The sequence below is a fragment of the Dipteris shenzhenensis genome, chromosome 15 (assembly GCF_047967505.1).
Source record: "Dipteris shenzhenensis isolate YYH24624 ecotype China chromosome 15, Dip_SZ_1.0, whole genome shotgun sequence".
NCBI lineage: Eukaryota > Viridiplantae > Streptophyta > Polypodiopsida > Gleicheniales > Dipteridaceae > Dipteris > Dipteris shenzhenensis.
Window position 1 is genome coordinate 8,174,512 of NC_141610.1, and position 8,867 is coordinate 8,183,378.

Below are 8,867 nucleotides of genomic sequence, written 5' to 3' on the forward strand. Positions count from 1 at the left end.
ATGGCTCTAACCTTTGTTTTAAGTTGATTGACATAGGTGAGTTTGGCCAATTTTCTCAATGGTTTGATGATTGAGGTGAGGGTTAGGAGGATGGATTCTATGGTAGTACTATTATATATGGAGCAGATCCCCCAATTTTGATTGGGCCAATGTGCTATTCATGACATTGACAGTTTTTCTAGCTGCTTTTATATGGTTAACTAGTACTTGAAATACTTTAAGAAGAACTTTTTGGATACCTTTAGAGTTTGATCATGATATTTAAGCCAAGAACATTGGACAATGGATGGAATTTGACTTCAATTGCAAAGGTTCATTATGGTTATGGACATGTGGGAAATACTGATATATTGGATTACCTTAGCTCATGTCAAGCCTGCGGCTTTGTCTAGAGTCATACAATACTTAGGATTTTAGTACACAATTTTTTGATAGAAGAAGTAATATTGAAGACACATTTTTGGTGACATGCACGGAAAAATCAGCCTCCAACTTTTATATGCAAAAAGTTAATCTTTTCGTAGACATGGGAGAGACTAAATAGCCCAGACTTTGCTTCGTGGGTAGAGTAGGGCAATATCCTTGAGTGACTGATTCGTTTTACAGAGATTCTATGTTTCAAAATCTATCCAATCACTGACATATACTCATTACCCTACTTAATACGTTCCTAAGAACTCATTTGGGTGGATAACTAATACCCATGGATGTTTCTTTTCAAAGATTGCTTCATTTGTTTCCAGCACTCTACAAGAAGATTTAGAACCAATTATGATGGTAAGTGCTAGAGTGCAAGACTTCATCATGGAGAACTTAAGAGTCCTCCATGACACAAATATTGGATGGTCAAGTCAGTATATGACACAAAGATAAACTTGCCTCAATGGGTGAAATGCATAGAACTTCACCAGCAAATGTTTTGAGAATATCCCTCTGCAAGGAGAGATGGACTCATTCATGTAATGAAGCAAGTCAGCTCCTTAGCATTTTCATACTCAGGAAAGAGGTTTATTAGCATAAAGATGGGAGAAGCTTATTGGTGCAACAGGAAGGGGCAACATGCCCTCTCAGTATCAAAGCTAGAATTAATTAACATTTTCTCTTGGTTGCTCTCTAACATGCACCTGTCACCCAATCCTAGAAAGTTCCTTAACCCTACCTCACCTAGGGTCCCTCAAAGGTTTACCCCTTTGACTTCTTGGAAATTAAGGATACAACTAAAGGTTATTCTCTAGTAACACTTGAGCATTCCCTTGGCTTAAAGATAACCCTCCTTAATATGGCCATTATGGTGGTGCATCACCAAAATGGAATAGCAATGGCAAACAAATATAAAAAATTGGGAGAGTTGAATTATCGAGCATGTTAGTATATTTGGGTGGATGGAAATAGACCTAAGTCTTTCTCGGAGAAGGTAATCCTCTCTGAGATAATGCCCATACTATACATGGAGAGTGAAAATTTTAATGCCTATATACAAACTAAGAGGCTGTCAAAACGTTTAAAAATAATGGATTTTGTTTGAAAAGAAGCAGAGGGATTATCATGAAATTTTTGGAGAAGGAATTCCTTGGCAATACCTTGGATATCCAAAGGATAGCACTATGGATAGGTGGATCCCTGATCCCCTAGAGATATACAGATAAGAGAACTATTTCATATACTAAATCCTTTGCATGGGTAGCAGTCCGACCCAATCTATGATGATGGGCAGACAGCTGCCCATGATTAGATTGCGGTGTATAGATCTAATGTGGGAATTCAGCTACTAGTATAGCGAGACACACACACACAACCTTGGGGACCCTTGTGACCCCCTTGTGATCATAGGGTGTTCAAGGTTCAGTCTAATGGACTACTAGGAGTCGTGGGACTATACATGGACCATTAGGATCATCTAATGGTGGGGAATATTATGCTAGTGGGCACATATTGATATTGGACCACCATGCCTACATAACATTTGATATTTATGAGGAGTCGAAGAGTGGTACAAGGGACAATGTGGATACCCTTTGCATTGCAACATTAGACACTCTCGGGAATCCTTAGAGTCCTTGGAAAAAGGAGCTTGGAATTGTTGGATTAATTATGATTAATTATAAGAGAAATTATATTATTTACTTGCATGTGATGTAATTTTACCATTATGGAGAAGATACATAGATGGGAATTATAATGACTGTCCCAAGGTACCCTTTGGACCACCACTTTTCTGAGAGAGATATACATATACTCTCCCTTGTTGTGTTGGGGTACATGAAGAAAATGGAGGTTTTATGGAGGGGTTGGACAACCAATGGACCACTTATTACACTAAGGAGTACGTCTGTTCCCCTTCTCTTCCAACCTTGGTAACCACCCACCTCTTGCTCAGTTCAAGGAGTCTTGAGACAATCAGGAATCCATAACTCTTGGCCCAAGAGCTACCTAGCCCTCCCATTTCTCTATGGCCTACTATGAAAAGCATGTCCCTTTCTAGGAGACACGTTTGCGGAAGGATTGGAAGGAACACGGATTGTATTGTTGCAATATTGAACATGGCACGTGGCTATTGAGCATGGCAGGAAAGAGCACAACAAAGATATACATTAAGGTTCTTATATATTCTATGCCTTCAAGATCTATAGTTTCCATGAGTCAGGACTTGTATTCCTTGCTCTGATTCAAAACCATAGTCTATGTTTGTTTGTGCCTTGGTTGGGTGGGTATGGTGGGGTACCGTAGTCTCCCAAGCAACACAAATTCCTTTTTGAGACTGTACCATTAAGGGAGTCTTCTTTTGCTTACTCTACTTTACTAAACTTTTCAAAATGTTAAATAATTGCCAACCTTTGTCCTAGTCTATAAGAATGCCATGATTTGACTAATGCAAATCTAGATAGAGTGACAAGGATAACAACTGTGTGCCGGCATTGAGGCCCGGCTTTCACAACATAAATGAATTGTACTAACTTTCATTGTGTTGTGATGGTGCCAAGTGAGCTAGCACTCCTCTCCATCGGATTTACACATAGAGTCTTGGGCATGGTATTGCATAAAAGGATGTTGGAAACCTTGAAGGATACACTTGGGAGACTTATGATGAGAGATATAGTACTCTCGGCCCTGTCATGCACATTTACATAAATATATATGTTGGCAATGAGAACTTGAAATTTACTACCTTGTAACTTGTTGAATTTAGAAACTATGTTATGGTTTTCACCATTAGAGAAATTGATAAGGAGTTATTCTCTTGGAATCTCGATTACAAGTGTAGCTAGAATTTATTTTCTTGGATTATTGATTAGAAATGTAGCTAGAGTAATCAGATGGAATTCTTTTTACTCAGTGATTCTGTCTACTACACCCTTAAGCACTAACATAAATGTAAATATAGTCATGATGAAACAATGGTTGCCAAGGGCCTTTTGAAGCTCTGACTAAGAATGTGGATTAGTGGAGATTTAGATACATTGGAATAGTAGGGTAACGTGCGTGCACACACACACACTTATTTCATTCACTTTTACACTTATGTATACACACACACACACATACCCCCTAACCCCTCTTCGTACACACACAATTTATTTATATATACACACACACATACCGCCTAACCTCTCTCCATACACACACAATTTAGCTTTTTCTAAATTTTTTAAAAAAATTAGTATTTATTAAGCATCATTTAGAGCTTTGACCACCCCACCATTGGCTTACACATTCCCCCCTTGTTTCTTTAAATATTTCCACTCTCCATACCTTTAAAAATTATAGAATATCTTAATATTTCTTTAATTGGGCACTCTTTTAAGTATGGGTGGATGTAAGTTTCTTTAATTTGTCACTTTTTTCAATATTTTTATGTATTAGCATCTTATTGGCGCTCTATAGAGCACACTCCCAAGTGAACTTTAACCCCCTTTACTAACTCTAATGTGGTCAATAATGTGGTTCAAATGAACTTTAACCCCCCACTACACACCCAAACACTTACACATGGTTCTCCAAAGAGTAAAGGTGAAGCAAATTTGGCTTTATAGCCCGCCATAGAAGACTTTGATAAAGATTTCCCAGTGGTAAATTCTGCACATTGTACCTTGATCCTTTTTAAATTTCTTTCTATACATCTCTCTCTTTATTTCTCCTTCTATATTTTTCTCATATATATATATATATATATAACCATAGGAATTTATTAACAAATATTTCTGTAGTATTTTTCTTTTTTCTTTTCTATACATGCCTATATGCTCAAACACATATAGACTTATGACCCCTACACACCCATTCACATAACATACACACAAACACATAATTATGTACACTCACAATCACACAGATGCAAACTCACACAACACGCATACACACACTAGCTTTAACCCCTAACCATGTTAACCTCCCTACAACCTTGCCCTTCTTCTAACGTACCAATAACCCCAATCCTATCTTGCCTAACCCAACCCCACTTTCCCACCTTCACTGACCTCCCACCGCCATGCACGTATGTTACATGCATTTTCAATCTTTTCTCTTGGTTGTTTCCTCCTTACTCATTTCCTTTTTAACTATTCCTCCATGCTGTTTATCCTTCTCCCATTTCTATTGTGCTCCTTCTCTTTCACTCCTTCCCTAGACTTCTTCACTTAGGACGAGCCCATCTCCTAGTCGCCTTGCTTGCTATGTATTTACCTGGCTGGTTGATAACTTTTTCGTACGCTACCCTTCGCCTACATTGATTGCTTTTCTTACAATGGGATTGAACACATAATGATTGGCCTTATTTCTTTCCTCATTCGGTTGTTTGACCTCGATGACTAGACTCCACGACTACAACCTTTGCACCTTTCATCATCTTGCTAAGCTCGTCTCCTCACCTTATTTAATTAATTACCTTATTTAACACACACACTCACACACACACACACACAATTTCCCTGACCACTATCCTCGCTTCGCTTGCAACCATTAATTCTTTATCAAACCTCAAATACACTTGGCACTTTTCCTTGTAGTGTCTTGGCAGTTATCTCTCGGTTTATTTCCTTTGCATGCACCACCGCCCACTTACGTGTGGTGTCAAGATTTCTACCTCCTTTATATATTGCCTCCAACTGGCATGGAATACTAGTGAGAACTTAGGACTATACCTTGCAACTCGGCTCCTTCCACCATCCATCACCCTTACTTCTTCATCGCCTACTCCCTTTATGGCCTCTTCTCTCACTCAAGATCTATGTGCAATTTGCTTTTACTCATAGGCTAGCTTCTCAGACCCCTCGGGGTGCTTCTCGACTAGAAGGTGTGACCTCTACTTAATTCAGTTTCTCGTTGGTCTACACTATTGATCCCCTTATTACTTAGAGTTTATGTAATACCATTTTAATTTATTTAATTTTAAAGATATATATATTTGTGTATATGTGTATGTGTGTGTGTGTAATAATTCTGTTGCAATATAATTATCTTTTAAGGTTCCATATTATATACTTCTTTCCTGCTATTCTCTGATCTATATATATCTACTTTTATGTTATTGTGCTTTTATTTTTACTTATTCATAACTTTACTTCCTTTTTAATTATTCCCCCACTTTATTGGCTTTCTAATTTGTTTTCATTTAACTTGGTCTCCCTACTAAGTTATGTTTTTCATTTAATTGCTTTATGGTTCCATTGTAATTCTTGCTTGATTTACATAAGTTTTATTATTAATTATGTTGTAATTTTCATTATTTTCTATTGTATCTCATTGATCACCTTACTCATTTTCCACATTTTTATGCACATCCACTTTTTATAACTCTACTTTCTCATTTTCCCTATCAATGTTAATAAATTGTTTCCGTAAAAGATGGTGTGCAGACCCCCTCACTTGACTCATTTAACTCATTTAAGGCCAAAAAAACGGGGGGGGTGTAAACTACCCCTCTAATTTACTCATTTCCAAAACCTATAAGTATTTTTTAAAAAAATCATGTGGTTAATTCTATTCATATCAAGCAATTGATTTTAGTTTTCCCTTAATGTATCTTCTATGATGGAAATTGCCTTCATTAAATGAATTTCTTGATTCTTTTCATTTTATCTTTTTGTGGTGTAGCTAGTTTGGTTTTACTTCCTTTTGCTTGACTAGAGCATGGGTGTGGAATATCCCCCATAACTTTAATTAATTTTTTCTATTTAATTACTTAACTAAGGATGTGGACTACCCTCAACTTTTGGGATTTAAGTTTTCTCATTTGGGCTTGGACTATGCCCCATTAGAGGATTACCAAAAAGCGAGCGATAAAAAACAACAAAAGATTTATAAATCCCCCATTTCAGTAGTAGCAAAAAATAATAACTTATTCAAAAGTCCATATGTTTCCTCAATGCTAGAAGGTTAAACATGCATATAACTTTAAAGTCATTAACACTAATTGCACATCATCCATGAGATAGTTTGTATGTTTAATTTCCAAGTCATTGTTTGTATCAAAGACAACAAGTTCTCTCTTTTCACTTGGAAGGTAGCATAATTCCCAAGTATTATATACAAAGCATCCATTTCTTCACTCATAGCGATTTGCCATTTTGGCTTGTCTACTACATCTTCAAAGTACACTGGCAATTTTGTAGCCATGATGGTAGTCATAAGAGCATAGTTGGCAGTTTTAACCTGAATTGCTTTGCCTTTTTGAGCATATGTCAATCTGGTTAGCGGTCTGCTTTCCCTAGTAGACCGTCTGAGCTATTGTGGCTCTGCTTGGGGTGTTTTTGGAAATTCTTGCTCTTCTTCATCAACCTTTTCTGTAGATGATTATGAAATCGGTGTGTCTATCTCCTGTGTGTTTGAGGTTTTCCATTTTGATTCCTCATCAAAGATTACATCTCTGAGATAATGACCTTGCGGTTGATGGGATCATACAACTTGTATGCTTTGATTTCTTCACTGTAGCCAACCATGATGCATTTGCATGACTTTGCATCCAATTTCCTATGATGATCATCATGTATGTGGGCATGCTTCATAAGGTGTCATACCCTGAATCGGTTCGGTAGGAAGCCCATTAAGCAAGTAGTTTGCTGTGGCTATTGCTTCTGCCCAATACTGATTCGGATGATGCTTCTCACTAAGCATTTCTCTAGCACTATCTACTAAAGTTCCATTCTTCCTTTCAACTCTTGCATTCTACTGAGGAGTATCTGCACAAGTGAATTATCTTCGAATGCCATGACTTCTGCAAAAGTTCATGAATGCTAAAGACATGTATTCACCTCCTCTATCTGATCTCATGACTTTGATCTTTTTGCCTGTCTGGTTTTCTACCATGGCTTTGAATTCTTGAAATCTAGAAAACACTTCAGATTTCTCTTTCAAAAAGTAGACCCAACAATATCTATTGTAGTCGTTGATGAAAGTCAAGTAGTAAAGTGAACCATTGATGTTGCGGGTCTGGGTATAACCCCATACATCTATGTATCAAATCAAGAATACCGCGTTCTCGAGAGGTGATACTGCCAAATTTGATTTGCTTTTGTTTGCCGAAGCAGCATGCTTCGCAAACTTTTCCAAGAAACTATAGCTTTGGAATCCCGATTGCCATATTTTGATTCCTGAGATCTAACAATCTCTTGAAATTGACATGACCATATGTCTCGTGCCATTTTTTAGATAGTGGCATATGTTGCGGTTGAGCTGACATGGCATGCAAATCTGGACGTACTGTAGCTAGCATTCTGTACAAGCGTCCTTCCTTGATACCTTTTCCTACTAGCTGAAATCTTTTGGATTTATCTCTGATAGTGCATTCATCTCTGTCAAAGATGACTCGGTAGTTGTGTTCCGTCATTTGACCTACTGACAGGAGGTTCTTATTGAGCTTCGAAACATAAAGCACATCTTTCACCAATCCTTTTGTACCAGTGAAGTTGTTCATAGGGATAATGCATGCCCCTTGAACTGGATTCAGTGTATTATCTACTGTGTAGATGACATTTTTTTGACCTTCTAATGGTTTCATCTCTATGAACCATTCCTAATGATTTGTCATGTGAGATGATACACTGCTATCGATGTACCAAGGATCTTGATCTACTTGGTCGACTTAATAGCTGAAATCCTCTTTTGGATCAGTGTCTAGGTACACTATAGCAATCTTCTACATTTCCTCATTTGCAAGAAACATATTTCCATGTTCATTTGCGAAATGACTGTGACTAGAATCTCCACCATGATGATTTCCTCTTCCATGAAAATTCCCTCGCTACTGGATTGACTGCCTTGGTCGTACTACTTCTTGCAGCAATCTCTTTCATAGTGTTGAAACTTATGACAGTAGTTGCACTGGATGTTTAACACATTGGTGGATGCATTCCCTCGTCCTTGGAATCTTCCTTGATTGGAATGATTTCCTTTTTGTTGATTTTGATGTTGCTGAGGATGATGCTTATGCTGATGATGACTTTGTTGATGATGACCACTTCTTTGCCTCTACCTCTACTTTTGTCTGAAGCTATGAATGCCTGATTATTAGAATGACCTTTGCGTGCATGAATGGCCTGAGTCCCAAGTTCTTCACCAAGTAAGACTGACTGAAGTTCTTATAGTATCGGTATTTGCCATTGGATGGCAATACTCTGAACGAGATTCTTGTATCCCTCTCCTAGTCCATTCAAGATGACTTGAACCATTTCTGCAGGGTTCATGGTCTCTCCTACTCCTGCAAGTTGATTGTTGTAGTCTTTGATCTAGAGTACATAAGGATGACCGGTTTTGCTTCTGTTGCAGAAACTCTGGTTGATTTGGTTTCTTAGTGTGAGAATCCTGGAATTGTTCTTGAACTCATAGAGAGTTGTGAATATATCCCATGCTTCTTTAAATGTCTTGACGGTGTT